The 15,641-nt window shown below is 46.4% G+C and overlaps 1 protein-coding gene across 2 annotated transcripts in view; it reads right to left on the bottom strand.

Moving 5' to 3' along the window:
• The window catches only part of BNC2 (basonuclin zinc finger protein 2), a 1,178,402-nt gene extending 1,164,606 nt beyond the window's left edge, over window positions 1-13,796 (bottom strand). The window contains exon 1 of one of the 2 annotated variants that reach the window (XM_086961473.1): window positions 13,648-13,796. The gene's annotated coding sequence lies outside the window, so the exon portion shown is untranslated. The remainder of the gene's footprint in view (window positions 1-13,647) is intronic. The other variant, XM_086961472.1, reaches the window with a different exon arrangement.
• Window positions 13,797-15,641: the final 1,845 nt, after the last annotated feature.

The raw sequence follows: 15,641 nt of genomic DNA, 5'->3' as shown, positions 1-15,641 counted from the left end.
TGGAGTTGCTCTGAAGGCTGCCACAGTCTCTCAGGTCTCAGTACCTCTCTCTGGTGCACATATGCATCTCCAAAAGCTTGTCAGCTCAGTGGCTCAAAATAGCCTTTTTAAACAGAAGGAGAATGGGAGCACACTTCCTCACCTCCCAGCACAGTTCACCCCTTAGCATTGTGGTAAATGAAGCAGTGTGCTCCCATCCCCCTCCTGTTTAAAAAGGCTCCTTTGAGCCACTGAGCTGACGAGCACTAATCTGCAGCAACTTTGGTGAAACCCTTCTACAAAAATTCAAGTAAGCATTTAAACTGAACTGCATTTACCAGGATGCTAAGGGGTGGACTGTGCTGGGAGGTGAAGCAGTGTGATCCCAGCTGTTTAAAAAAGGCTCTCATCAGCCACTGAGATGAGCTCTTGTAGATGCACCTGTGCGCCACGGAGAGCTACAGAGACCTGAGAGGATTGTGGCAGCTTTCTCAGCAACCCCAGATGAATTTGAATTTCGTTTTTATCTCTGATGATTTTTTTTGTGTAAAATCTTTTTATCGTTTTCAAACACAAACAACACACATGAGAATGGCTGAGCATGTATACATACAACAAGTTCTCGATACAGACCTTTTTTTATCTCTACTGATGAAGGATAATATCCAGAAACACATGTGTCTAGAGATTAACAGAACTAACCTGCACCAACTTTGATGAAATACTTCTACAAAAATTCAAGTAAGCATTTAAACTGAACTGCATTTACCAGGATGCTAAGGGGAGGACTGTGCTGGGAGGTGAAGCAGTGTGCTCTCATCCCTCTTCTGTTTATGCATAAAGCTGGAGACGCGAAGGTCAAGGTTTAGGTCTTTGGTAAGGAGGATCCAGAGTTATGCTTCAGTGAGTTTCACGGAACTGACACCAAATTATGACAAGCATTTTGCAATGCTTAATTTACAGTTAGTACAGGAGTGCAAAGGATGGGCATGATGGCGACGCTGTCAAAGGTCTGTCAATTAATTTGAGGCTTTTCAACTTAATGCTTTCCAAATCAAGCAGATAACTGTGCTTTCGACCGGGTGATCTATGGTAAACCAAGACACTGGCTTCTCATTTGGGATACTTGATCCTTTTCCCACAAACCACAGATTATGCAGATGACTGTTTTGAGTCACAACAAGCTGTTGGATGAATTTGTTAGTAACAGTGAGTTACGCTGCCATACAATGGTGTATTCTGCATATTACAGTCACCTGCGTTAGTAGCATACAATATTGGATTGTTAACAAGGGACAGATTTTTTATAACGATTACAGGTAGAACTATGCAGATTTCATAATGGACTTAATCTATGCATCGACAGATACCCAACAGTGAAAGACAACATTCAGATTCTGTACCACTTCCTCCTAGACAGTCAGTCGAGTCAATTGTGAGGGTCAGTGCACGTCTAATGAGACACAGGGGGTTTTGCTTGTGTCTAAAACTTTTGTAATTTCAATTTTTAAAGCAAAGGCTACTGAGGCCCATTCTGTTCTGATGGCCAGAAGAATATCACACAATGTGGCCATCACTTTGGAAATGTTGCTTACAGCGTCCAGGAACAGTCATCAACATACATCTGACAAAAGGTGCCCCCATTTTAGATGGCCTAAGAGAAGCACACATAGGTTGAGACGAGAGGTGGCATGGTAGAGCCTTGGGAGATTCTAAAAGACTAGAGTGTCAAAGTCTTGAATTTCTATATCCTCAGACTCCCAGGAGGTTCTATGAAGTACTGACCTATTCTGATTTACTGGCTTTGCTCTGTGAGGACAGATACAAGCAATGCCATGCGTTCCCAAGATGCTGATCCAATTTTCCAGGTCTCTTTTAAGGAGCATAACCAGGTTCCTCCGAGACGAATCACCAGTGTGGCCAAAAATCAGATAACCTTGCGCTGTTTGGTTGCACATCTCATTGTGCCCCAGTGATGCTCATTGCATACGCATCACCGGGGCACATCTTTAGAATCCAGTGAGACACATCAGCCAGTTGCGTATGACTGTTGGTACAGATGAACGGATACCGGTTAGTTTGTTGGTATGCCCTGGTACCGCAATACCTTATTAATTTGAGAATATAGGCTAGATACTTTCTTCCAGCTCTGATGATTTAGACAATTTCTATAATTCCCTTATGCTTCAAAAAAATGCTAATTCCCAAACTTCCTTGAGCCTTAAGATTACTGTGCACTCTAAAATATGCTGACCGAACTTAAAAAGCCACTGATGGTGTTGCATTGTTTCTTTAAGACCCAGACCTTCCATGCTGAAACCCATATATTGGATTTCATTTTTTAACAACAACATTTTTATTCGTTTTTATAGGTACGATATGGCCGTAGCCCGACAAGTACAATGTATACAAAGAAAAAGACATAGCATACCTGATTTTAGGTTTCAACAGAAACTTGGCCTGCAGAACACCAGGGCAGGTAATTAACAATCCACACCGAACCCAGCTAACTGTTCGCAATTGCATGATCTTAGGGTATGTCAGATGAGAGCGGCTAGAATTATATGCATCTGATGTACAAATGTATTGCATTGAGTCTCTTGAGGGCTTGTGGGGGGTCTGTATCTGCCAGGAGGGGGGGGGGCAAAGTAATCCCTCTATATGTCGCCCAGCGGGACCAAATCTTCCTATGCTTCTGTGGGCATCCCGTGCTTGAAAAACAACAATTTTTGCACCCATACATCTATCTAAGGCCTTTTCCCACTCTCCTAGCTCCGGTGGGGCAGACGCCTTACACTTCTGGGCAATGTCCCTTTTGCCCAGGGTGAGGCCCAGGAACAGGAGGTGCTATTTGTACTAATTTCCTCCAATCTCTTTTGTGCTGTGGAGGAGCAGTAGTCTGGTATCAAATGGAATGGTCCAAGCCAGCAACTGGCCCAAGAAGGACACCACCCTCCTCCAGAATGGTTGTATTACCTCACAGCTCCATACTGTATGGAGACATTAACCCTCCTATTGTGTACAGAGGGGGCACTGGGGGGACAGGATAATTCCCACCTTCCCCAACCAAGATCTTGTATAGTATATAGGGTGGAGATATTTAAATTGTATAAGGAGTCTCAAAGAGACCACTGCATGTGGGGGCTTGCTAGGGCCTCGGTCCAATCTTCATTGGTCAAGGTCGGCACGTCATTTTCCCAGGCAGCTCTGGTCTTATGTAATGTAGTGTGTGTATGAGTGGTTAATGTCTGATATATTTGCTTAATTTTGTGTGACCCTAGGTCCACCACTAGTAACCTGCCTTCTAGCGGGTGGAATTCAGGACACATATTGGATTTTGATCATTACTTTGATGTAGTGAACAGAACTTTTGCAATAAAAATATTTTATAAAAAAAAGAGACAGTGTCACAAAAAAATAAGAGATTTGTACATGGGGAGCCAGATGAAATAACTTCCCAGTAATAGCAAGAATGAATGCTGGTTCCAATTTGTCTACATGTACTGTGCCAAACAATAACGTCAATGTCCAGACTTTTTAATGAAAGAACAGCAAAACTTGGAAAGCTATTTTACCGCATCAGGAGAGACCCATGATTTAGGAATGGTATCAGATCTTTGCAGCATATGTCGTGAGGAACCAGTCTCAATATTAGAAATGTGTGTCAAAATCCAACGGACATTAATTGGAGAGGGGAAGAACAGCAAGATATTAGTCTAGCCATGGTGCTAGGCTAATTAGCCAGGGTGCATACTTTCAATGCTTGTTTTCGTTATTAGGGAGATCCAACAGTGTTACGCATATCCTTCCCACAAATCTCTTCATCATTCTCCCTGTAAATTTCTTCATCATCCCCTTGATGTTCCAGTAAAGAACACAGACAGTGAAAACATTGGTCTTCGGAGGTTGCCGTATTAAAATTGTTGGCAACCAATCTTAAAATATATTAGTGTCAAAATAAGGGCATATTATCCCTTAATCTAAAAAGAGGAAGCTGGGCTTGGTGGTAAATGAGACACTATATTCCTTGATTGACATGATGCTGATCTTTATGTCAGTGCTCATTACCTACTCCATTATAACTTCTGCCCAGGTCTGCGCAAGACTATTCGTATGGGCACTTCGATACTGGTTTATTTATTGGTCTGTGTGCATGGGTACCTGTAGTTAGTGTGCTGGTCTGCGTGCATATGTGAATGGTCTACCTGCGCTTGCAAGTCTGGGTGCTCTGTGTCTCTGTATACATGCATTACATAAAATAACCTATTGGCTTTGTCGTTGCTTACAGATCATTTATATTTTCCCCTACCGGTTTTACTTTGTTCTGCACTGCATAGTACTATGGTCAGGCGTGCCCCGGATACGCCCCTCTCCAGGACGGCTGTTTAGGCCTTCATAGAGCGCGTCCGCGCAGCCTGTGATCAGGTTTGTGCGAGCAGATTTTATTCCCTTGTAGGCACCGAGTGCCATTTCGGGAGTTGCCTGACTTTGTCTGATCCAGGTGCCATCTTTGTTGTGGGTAAGCCCTTTTTATTAATCTCATCTCAGGAGTTAATTTTCTCCCCTTTAAGTTGTTTTGGGTTGTTTTACCAGACTTTTGCTGCTCGCAAGGAAGCCTGTGACCAGAGAAGGGGTTAGTGGACCCCAGTTTGTTTTTATTTTCCCCTATCTGTTTTATTTCCTTCTGCGATGCATAGCACTGTGCTCAGGTACGCCCATCCCCATGATGGGCTATTTAGGCTATCATAGAGCGTGCCTGCATAGCGGATGTGCCAAAGTCCATGCCTGGACCACGCCAAGGGCCCATCCTCCTGTCCCGTTTGTGCCCACATGAAGCACAGCGGAAGACCTACTCAAGATATGCACTCTTAGCGCTCAAACCTCTAGGTAAAGGTCACATTGAGCCCCACAATACCAGACACTATTCAGTCCTTCGGCCACGTATGCAAATATGAGAGTTATTCAGATGGGACCCAAAGGGTAGGATCGCCATCGGCTTTTGGGATAGCCAAAATGTCCAGCGAAGTTATGGCATTGGACCCACGGGTCAGTTGCGTGCTGATCAATGCTAGGTCTCGGGTCAAGTACCATGCAGAATTCTTGGAATTCCTAGATGTGCATCAGGCAGATCTAGTCTTCATCACCGAAACCTAGGCCGACCAGACCTCGGGCTCAGAGTTACACGGGCGGTGCCCATGGGTTATACTATCTTTAGATAAGATAGACCTCATAAGGAGGGAGAAGGAATAGAGATTATTTAACACAACTCGTTCTCAGTGGTTTTTACACCAGCCTCGTCGGCTGTGTATGAAGCCCTCCTGTTCAATGTTGAACTAACCAAAACACAGTCCTTTAACGGACTCCTGATTTACCATCCGGAGGGGCCCAGAAGCCTGTCTATTCATGCAATAGAATCACTTTTCAAATCATCTCTGTCTAAATCAGACTTTACTCTAGTAGGGGACTTTAATGCCCATCTAGAGAAACAACTGGACCCCGAAACAGAAATTTTGGTCAATAACATGTTTTGCCCAATTAGTAGGGGGCCCCATGCACCTCGCTGGACATACCCTCGATGGAGTGTTCTCTAACAACTCTCATTTCACCAGCCCCACAGCACTCCCCTTAATTTGGTAAAACCACAGAGCAGTTCTCTGGGGATCAAGCTCCCCTGTAAAACCACTTCTGCTAAAAAGGTCAGGAAATCTTTTGTCTCGAATTCCTGGCATAGGGTTCTTGCCCCGGATTTGAACTCTCTTCTCGCTGGTTCCCAACCAGAAGAAACGAAGGACACTGACCTAATGGCAGCAAATTTTCAGGTTGGTTGAATTTGGCGGTTAATAAATTGGCGCCCGCAATAACCAAAGGAGTCAGGAGAAGCAAAGTTGCTGCACCATGGCTTAATGAAAGCGATCTCTGAATGGGGCTTTGCGGGGGGTGGCCGACCGGAGGGAGGCTCGCCCCCCCGGGGATTTTGGGGCCCCGGGAGGAAGGGAGGGGGGAAGAATTTAGGCAGGACACAGGAAGGGACTTTGGGCTGGTTGGGCTAGCTAGTGGGTTTTGGGCTTCTTTTGGGCTGGGGGTAATAAAAGCGGCCATTTTGGGTCACTGTGCACCATTTCGTGGGACAGTGACCCAGCAGCCGGGGGGCATAAATTGAGCGTTGTCCCACACACCCTCCCTTAGGACAGGTTTGTCGGGGGGAGGAGGGGAGGTTTCCAGGGGTTGATGTCCTTTATGGTTTGAAAAGGGGCTGTTGTGGGAAGCAGGTGCTTTCTGGGTTAGGATGGTTCTGGTAGTGTTGTCGCTGGGGGCAGGTGCTGGAAAATTTATGTCGAATGGCGCTTTTTCCTAGTTAAACGGGGGGGGTAGGATAGGAGGAAGGAGTTTTACTGGCTGAGGGGGAGGGAGTGTATATATGGCAGATGTTTAAACAGTTGAGACAGGCGTTTGGGTAATTGATAATGATGTTTATGTTGTTGGCGGGGAACTGTTTAGGGGTGGGGGGTTTTGGTCAGGTATATGTATAATTAGTTAGGCCTAGTTTTGTACGGCAAAGGCCAAGGTTGGGGTATGTTTTCAGGATGCACCTGTTTCCCAATAAAGCGTCCTTTATCACACCTTACATCTGTCTCCGGTCGGTTCTTCCCCTCCCCGTCTCCCGATGGGCCCCAAAGGATCTTGTTCACTGAATTTGCTGCGCTCTCATAAAATCAAGTCAAACTGTCCATTTCCAAGTTGAAATCAGGATCTCAAGGGGACCCTTGTCCGCCTACGAACTTTCCTCTAGTTTCCGAATCAGTGGCCTCTCACCTGGCTAAGAGCTTTAATGCAATGTTTAGCTCTGGTGTGTTTCCAAAACAGTGAAAGGAAGCTACTGTTCTTCCACTGTTGAAGAAATCGAACCCAAATAAGCAGGACCCAAACAGCTATTGGCCTATCTCTAGGCTGCCCCCTCTGGCGAAGCTGGTTGAGAAGGCCATAAATACACAACTGGCTGCATTTATGGAAAACAACTGTTTGCTTGATGATACTCAGTTTGGCTTCCGAGATGGTCACAGCACTGAGTTGGTGCTAATTGTTGCCACAGAGGAGATTAGGGCCTCAGTGAATAAGGGTGGCAACACTGCCCTTATCCTACTTGATCTATCTGCAGCATTTGACACAGTCAATCACTACCTTCTGATTGACCAGCTACAAAGCTTAGGGATCGAGGGGTAGCTCTAGCCTTGCTGCCCTCTTTCCTTAAAGACCGTATTCAATCTGTCTCCTTGGAAGATTTTACAGCTGAGCCCTTTTCGTTACCATGTGAGGTACCACAGGTCTCAACAGTGAGCGCGACATTGTTTAAATTGTACGTTACCCACCCCCCCCCCCCCCCCCAACTTCCCCGGCAGCCTAAATCAAGTCTCTTGGGTTGTCGTTAGTTTCTTATGCTAACAACACAGATTGTGGTTTCACTCTCTAACAAGGGTCCCAATCTGAGTGACACATTTCAGAACTGCATGAGTGCAGTGAGCCAATGGATGGACAAAAAATGCCTTAACCGCATGCGCGCTAGCACAATTCCGCTCCTGTGCTGAGTTTTTTAAAACCGCACTTTACGTGACGAGCTGGGCTCGTCATCAGCGTGCGAGGAGGCTACGCCATGACGAGCCCAGCTCGTCATGAGCGTGGAAGGGGTTAAACTGAATTCCTCTAAGACAGTTATGCAAAACTGCCTCTTTCTGGGTCCCTGCATGGAGGCCCGACTAGCTAGGCTCCCTTCCAAAACCAGTTACGAAGGTTAAAAACCTCAGCGTCTTGGTTGATGATAGACTAACATATAAAGAGCAAGTCAATAAAGTAATCTCTGCATCCTTTCTCTCCTTACTTATTGTGAAGAAAATGGTCTAATTTCTGCCACTGGATGTGCTCAAGACTGTGGTTGCATTAGACTATTGTGATGGTCTGTATTAATACCTCCCTAAAACATCTCTGAACAAACTGCAAATCCTGCAAAACTCAGCAGCCCAGATGCTTTTGAAGGTCCTTAGATTTGATTCAGCCTCACAAGCTCTCAGTAAATTCCATTGGCTACGCGTAAAGAAGTGCATAGTCTTTAAGTGCTTTTGTACAGCCTTCAGGCCACTTCATGGTTCAGGTCCAGTCTATTTGAGAGAAAGGTTGATTCACATGGTAAGTTTAAAGGAGGTGGAAGATGTCGAGTAGCGATGATGGAATACGATCTGGAAATTGTGATGGCGTGACTCTGAGACAGCGAGCAAGGTGGGGACACCATGTTACTGTGGAAAGCACACAACTTAAAATACAATCATTCTTCGAATATTCTTAATGTCAGAGCGGTAGAGCTGCACTGTAAAGACCCTTCACAACAAAGCCTGGTCGCCATGGAGCAACGTGTCACTGGAATGCAATGGACGTCAATTCACCAGAAACGCCATTGGAAGAGGAAGTTGTATTACACAACCTTTTTCCTCTTGTGATGTCACATGTTGACACACACACACAACCCCCCTCCCTCATGCAACAGAGCTGCTTGTAAAGTCAAGAAACGAAAATCTCAAGAAGTAAACTGGACTCTTGAGGTCCAGTGTACGTTCTGCTGATGTCGCTGCCTTCAAGACCCCGAGACAAGGAATGGCAAAAGCAGGGCCAGGACATACCAAATGGTGAGTCAGGGGTAGAAACAGCGGTATAACAAAGGCCCCCGCAGTCCAGAGGGGGGCCTGAATTCTAGAGAGACCCTCAGCACAGTACCCTGGCCTGAGACCTACTGAGTGAGTCCAGAGGAAAGCCCTCTATGAACTTTGCAGGGGGGGCGCCCTCAAGTTTCATTACGTCATTAGGTAGAAAATAATGACACCCCTGGGAACACCAAATAGACTACCTTCCTTGGGCAAAGGAAGTAAACTGGCAGTCAGTGTTTGTTACTGTAAACTCAGGGAATTTAACTTTCTGAAGAAACAGTGTCATGCTCAGTAGGGCTCTGCTCTACCACAGTTTGTGACAGATGAACCCCAGTCAGTCTAACTTCCTCTAAAGGCGTCTACGCAATATTTGACATCAGGGTGCCATGTGCAGGGGGAAAGTGTACACTTTGGGGGGTCGTCTATTAGTGGGTCAGAGGTAAATAACGTGCTGCACTGTGTCCAATGAGAAGAGAAGGCAGACCATGTCACGCAAATAGAGTGAGACAGGCCATCTCTCCTTCTGATGTAGGTAGAGAGTGCAGGCAGGCCATCCAGAGAGCACGTGCACTTCATAGCTGATTAGGTAGCGTGTATACTCGAACTCCCCTGAGCCAATGCAAGAAAGGGCTGTTTGGGGGGGACCTCCGTGAAGCCGGACAGGCCAGTTAAAAGTTCTGAATAGGGCCAGGGTAAACACACAGCCTGGAATTAAAATGGCTGAGCTAGTGACACATTTCCCCACGGTTTGATTAAACGAATTGCTGCGTGATTTCTAATAAAACGTTACTCTGGTACAGCCTGTTGCTGGATGCGAGATTGGAAATGGATACTCGAGAGCAAACTGTGTTTTGGCAACGAAAAGCTGAGGCAGGCAGTGACTGTGGGGAGTGAGACATAAAAAGAACGAGGGGGTTGGCAGTCTGGAGAGAGGCACAGAGATTGAGACCATGAAACGTAGAAAAGCCAAGGAGAAAATAAATTGATAGAGGCAGGCAGAGAAGCAATGCAGGGTTGAAACGGGGAGGAAGGCAGATGAAACGGCAGTGAGAGATTAGACGAAATAGGAGATCAGAGAAGGAAAAGAAAGTGGCCACATTCTGGGAGCAGGGTTGGTGGAGAAACAGAGGTGGACAGTAAAAAAAGAGCGTGATAGAGAAAAGAGAATGGTAGAGAAGTGGGAATTGGTCGGAGAGAGAGAGCGGAAGAAAACAGAAAGAAAGAAGGGATGACAGCAAACAAAGACACAGAAGTGAAGAACGGGGAGGAGAAAAGGAGATAATGAATGAGAGAGGGTGGAAGAGACCGACAGAAGAGAGGCGAGGCGAAAAGGGCAGGATAGATAGGAAAAAAGAGAAAGTGGTCGAAAAGGGAGAAGAGAGAAATAGTAGAAGAGGTAGCCACGGAGAGTACTTCTGCAGACAGTCCTCTGCCCATATTTTACTTCGAAGTGCATCGGGAGAGAGAAATGTTCTGTAGGTTCACGAAAGAAAAAGAAAGTTCTGTGTTCCCTCCTCCAGAAGTGGAGTATGCATAATCACCCGAGTGATCGGTGGCCTGGAGACATTTGGTGGCGAGCTGTCCGGCGTGACACCAACACCTCTTGTCTCCCGAGGAACATGCATGCAGGCCTTTTCATGGGTGGGGAGGGAGGAATCTCAATTCCACCCTGCTTTCAAAAGCACTTTCCACTCTGTCAGCAGCGCCCCCCCCCCCCCTTTCCACTCTGACAGCACCCCCTCCCCTCGCTCCCACCCTCACCAGGTACACACAGCGCGTGGCCCGGACACGGCAGGCCTCGGCGCCCAGGGTCACTCCTCCCTTACTGCCACCTGTGCATTATGTGACTGACTGTGCATCTAAACAGCCTGTTATCCCATGCATACACAGAGGAACGTCACCTACAGGGACCATGGGAGAGCGATGGTTGTGAGAGTGTAGAAATGCAGTAAAGGTGCAGCGAGCAAGAGAAAGTGAGTAAGAGAGAACAACCCAAGGCAGATTTTGAGAAAAGGGAGGGAAAGAGAGCCAGGCGGTGGAGTTAAGGAAGGCGAAGGAGCAAAAGAAACGACAAGACCAGTGAGGTGAAAGAAAAGAAAGGGACTTAGAGAGGTAAGGTTTGAAAGTGAAAGTAAGACAGAAGGGGAGAGAGAAAGTTACAGCAAAGTCAGGCAGTGAAAGACAACAAAAGCCAGGAAATGGCAGAGAAGCGAAACGAGGAGGGAAAGAGAGGCGAGAAGTGAATGAAGATAGGGCGAGAATATGGGATTAGCAACTGCATGAAGACAAGGCCTGGGAAGTGATTGAACACAGGGAGTGGAAGTAGTACAAGATAAGGAACGCACAGATTAATAGTGTTAAAAAAGACAAAGGAAAGAAATGCAAACTAAGGAGTAAAGGAGAGGAATGGCCTAAAAACAGTGACAAGTGGAGTGTGCGAAAAAAGTAAGTGATGGAAAACCAATCAAATCAACATGAAAGAAATAGAAGACGAGGAAGAGATTGAAAGAAACTCGCAGTTAGACACCAGAAGGAATAAAATGTAAAAGAAGAAAACATATAACGAATGACAACGTAAAATTGTGGATGATGGAAAAAAAGGTTAGCATATTCATAAAAGTAAGAAGTAAAAAACATACGTAGGGGGGTGGAAAGAAAGAAAAATCGAGGGCACGAAGGAATGAATGAAAAGTTTAAACTGTGAAGGATGTGTGATATGGAAGCAAAAAGAAGACAAGCAAATTAGTGAACACTATAGATTAAGAGAATTAAACTAACAAGGTGATAGAGAAAATGACTATAAAGGTCACTCTAAGGGTCGAAATGAAGTTAAATCCTAAGTAAAATAAAGAATGCAAGAAAAGACATAGAAGACTGGTCGAAAGACATATTAAAGGAATGACTGAACGGTGGTCCAAAGTAGTGAAAGTAAAGAGAGTGAAATTAAGAAACTTGATAGGAAATACAATCACAAAAAGAAAGAAAAAACATGAATGGGGTAAACAATCGGCAAAACTGTAAAAAAAAAAAGCTGAAAAAAAATAATCAAAGGAATAAAATGTGAGGTAAGTAATGAAAATGTATGAACGACCGAGAACTGCGTGAAAAATAACTCGAAGAGCAGGCGAGCATGAAGGTAGTGAAAAGAAAAACTATAAGGAGCACAGGCAAGATGGAAACTAACAACAGAAGAGGGAAAAAACCAGAAACGATGTGAAGGCCTTCCTGAGTACGAGTAAGTTACAGCAGGCGGGCAGGTGAGCTTCATGTGACTTGAGGTCAGGGACAGTCTCACTGGGAGTTTTTTTTTAAAATCATTTGTACCTTGTGTTTTTTACGCTAATGAACACAGCGACTACTGGGCGGACACAGCTCCCTCGCCGGTTCACAATCCTGGGCCTTAACGGTGCTCAACAAGTTACCTTTTTAGAAAATATGCTCCCGAGGAGAAGTAATCCGTCCACTAACTTAAGAAAGCCGATGCGCCATGGCGCTCACGGTGGCCGTGAAGGGCCGCGCGGCGTGTCATGTGAGAGGGCCCAGCTGCAAGCCATCGCCCTCCTCAAACCATCCCTCCCTCAGTGGCGGGCCCGGGGCTCGCGCAATGAGGCCGCAATGTGGCATGCGCGTGCTGACCCCGTCCCCGGCAGAGCTAAAATAAACAAGCAATGTGTTTAGACGCAGAATAAAGGCGACAGCCTTGGGTAAAGCAGACGAACGCACCTCCTGGCATTACCTAGACTGAATGAAGCAAAGTCAAAGTATGAACCCATACGAAGGTTACTTCACACGTGAAGTGGGCGGTTCAAGGGGTCACCCAGTGTACAGAAGAGAGAGAGTTATCTTTGCCCAGCCCTCATCCTTTTAACAAACCACATCCGGAAGCATTCTATAATGTTTGGTGGCGGTTTTGAGACATACAATGACATAATTTACCTAGTGGCTGCTTTAAACGAATTCCTATGATCAGAAGTGTGGTGGGCACTAAACAGTGACAGTGCAACAATAACAGTGTACTGGTTCAACAGGCGGATTAATAATTAAAGCACCTCAGAAGTATTATTTAATTGAAAAAAGTAAACGCGTACTGTGTTTCCAATAATCAGCAGAAGGGTCAAAGAAGAAGCAATCCCCAGTGAAAGCTCCTGCAACCCCAGCCCTGGCGTCCTGTAGCGAAAGGCTCGGGGTGAACCGGGGAACAGAAGGTCAAGGAGAGGACACTGCGGGTCCCCGACTTGGCCCTTGCACCTCGTTCTCTGCAGGTACAGCAAGCACTGGGGATTTCCAGTGCGCTCAGCATCAGTGGAAAGCGCCTCCACGGGGAGCAGTGTTGTTAACGAGGCGCTGTGGCGCGCCACTCCGTGGGGACTCGCCTTCCCGCGCCCAAGCTCAGGGCAGCAGACGTTCCTGGCCGGAGAAGTGGGGCGACTGCCACCAAAGTGCAACTTTAATGTGACTACAAAAATATACCAATATAATGAAATCACGTGCCTTGCAACTTTGAGACTTCAAGTCCATACCAAATTACAGTACTGGTTTAGGTGACTAAGTGCATGAAAAACGTGGCAGAACTCGCACTCAAACCACAAAGCTGGTCAGCTGCAGCCCCTAACGCCTCATCAGCAGGGACACAGTTGCACCGCTTGGCTCTCAGCCCGCCTGCAAAAACTCTTCATCCCTGCTTGCAGAAGCTGCGCCTGGCGCCTGTCACACCCTGCCATGCACAGCGTCCTGAGCACGCAGCCGCTCCATCCAGTCCCCAAAATTCCCCAACTCACCTTTTCCAGCACCCTCTGGGCCCCCCCGGAACCGCGCAACAAGTTTGGTAAATAAACTTTGCGCACTCCTCGCTTGGCGCCGAAGGGACGACAACTCAGCAGAGCGCGTCCTGCCTGCTGTCCGGGGACGACGGACGAGTGCCTGCTGCAAACATCCACGTTTCACAGTAGTAGCCAGGGCAAGGGAGGTCTGCACTCACCTCATCTGTCCAGGCTGCGCCCCGACCCCTCCTGCGACAAGGCGCCTCTCCTCGTCCTCCCTGTCTCCCCCCTTCCCTCCTGTCGCTCCTCGGGGTCGCTCTCCGTGCTCCAGGTGATTCAAGTCAAACAGTCTCTCTCACACGCCCTCCCAAAAAGAAAAAAAAACGGAGGCACAGGCACGGAAGGGAGAGGAAATATGCAGGAAGCTGCAGCAGCAGTTAGGCAGGCACAGGAGGAGAGGGGTGCGGACACCAGGGCAGAGTCCCCTGGTGTTACCTCTTACCCTGCTCTGCTGGGGAGCACTTTCCCTGCTTCTGGCAATATGTTTGACTTCTTTCATGTTTCCCGAAATGTTTATTCTGTACTCTTTCAGATTATTTATGTATATTTGTTTTTTCCCCAAAATTTGATAAGAATACTTTATAATTTTGTTAGGAGTGGGACACACGCAACTAGATAATACACTTTATACACTTGCACACACTGTGATTTCTATTTGTCCTAAATTAACATTATGTCACTTTCTGAGACCCCTTTCCTCAATTTTGTTCAACTCCTTGCTTAAAAATCCACGAAAAGACGAAAACAAACCTTAAACAAATATTGAACGAGAACAAAATGAAGTTTTGCCTCTTCTTCCAGTTTTTTTTTTTTTTGTTTTTGCCCAAGAGGGGCCAGTTTGTCTGCGCGTGATTGGGATGCGAGGAATGTTTTAAGATGTGTGTGTGTTGAGCCGTCACGGTGTAGGCTTGCAGGGTAAAGAGTCACATCTGTGTGTGACACTGAGCCAATCCGACAAACCCTGCCCTGGAGACACAGAAAAAAAAAATCGAGCTGCAAACTTCCCTCGCGCGCACAGGGTTTATAAACGCTGCGCTTAGACCAGAACAAAAAATAAGGTTCAGTCCAGGTCTTGGCGCATTTTATTGAACCACGGGGGTGTGACGGCTTTGGGAGGGGCTTCAAATATGTATTTGTGAGTACATGGGATATAAAAGATTTTTGGTTGTCTAGATAGTAGTATATCTTATTGGACTAACAATAGCAGGGTGTATAATACATGTGTTTTCGAACTCCTCACCTCACTTTACGCTAAAATTGACAGTGATTTACGCAGATACAAATTGAGGAAAAGCACTGCGCACCCTGCTTCGCCTCACAGCCAGATCAGAGAGAGAGAGAGAGAGAGCGCGCGCACTGTTGTAATAATAATCTGCGCCATAATTTAACATGTACCAACAAACACAAGCAGCCCTGGTTTATCAAAGCACGTATAAACGTTTCTGCCTGGCTGCTAACGGCAGGGCGGGCGGGGGGTATTTAATGAAATGTAACCGCCGCTCTGCAGGCAGCCTGCAAGGGGCGAAGCAAAACAATGTTCTTGGCAAGCTCAACAGGGCCAAGAGCACCCACTATTCGCACGATATTGTTCAGTGTTTGCAAGCTGGAACCTCTGCAAGTTTGAAAATGGCAACTTGTTTTTTCTTAAAACTCTATGTCACAAGAAAGCACATTTCAGTGGCCAAATATGATAAATCAAATAGGTTAAAAAGTCATTCAGGACAGGGTAAGCCTTGCATTGGATGCTCTGTAGGGTTGCATTGGATGCTCTGTTGGGGATAATGCAAATGTCCCAATCTTGGAATTACCTGGAGGTCTAGTAGGGAGTGAGCCTGGGACCAGTAAAGCGGTCAGACTCAGATCCAACATGCATTCCTTCCGCTAACATATAATAATAGGGGAAATTAGGGGAAAGAACCCATGAGTGGCAAGACCAAATAGGACCACAGCCCTGAAGCAGCAAAATTATACCGACCCTCCCTCTGCTCTTTCAGGTGCTGATAGCGTTCTCTTGGAGCTCCATGGGCGAAAGACCAGCCTGTAATCAATCAATCAGTAATCTTATGGAGCACAACTACTCGCCAGTGAGGGGCTAAAGGCACTGAGTGGGGAGAGGGGGAAGGGCTATGCGGTTCAGTCCCAGACCCGGGTC

The sequence above is a fragment of the Lissotriton vulgaris genome, chromosome 3_1, assembly GCF_964263255.1.
Source record: "Lissotriton vulgaris chromosome 3_1, aLisVul1.2, whole genome shotgun sequence".
NCBI lineage: Eukaryota > Metazoa > Chordata > Amphibia > Caudata > Salamandridae > Lissotriton > Lissotriton vulgaris.
The sequence above is the reverse complement of the archived record's forward strand: the minus strand, read 5'-3'. Positions and strand labels throughout refer to the sequence as shown.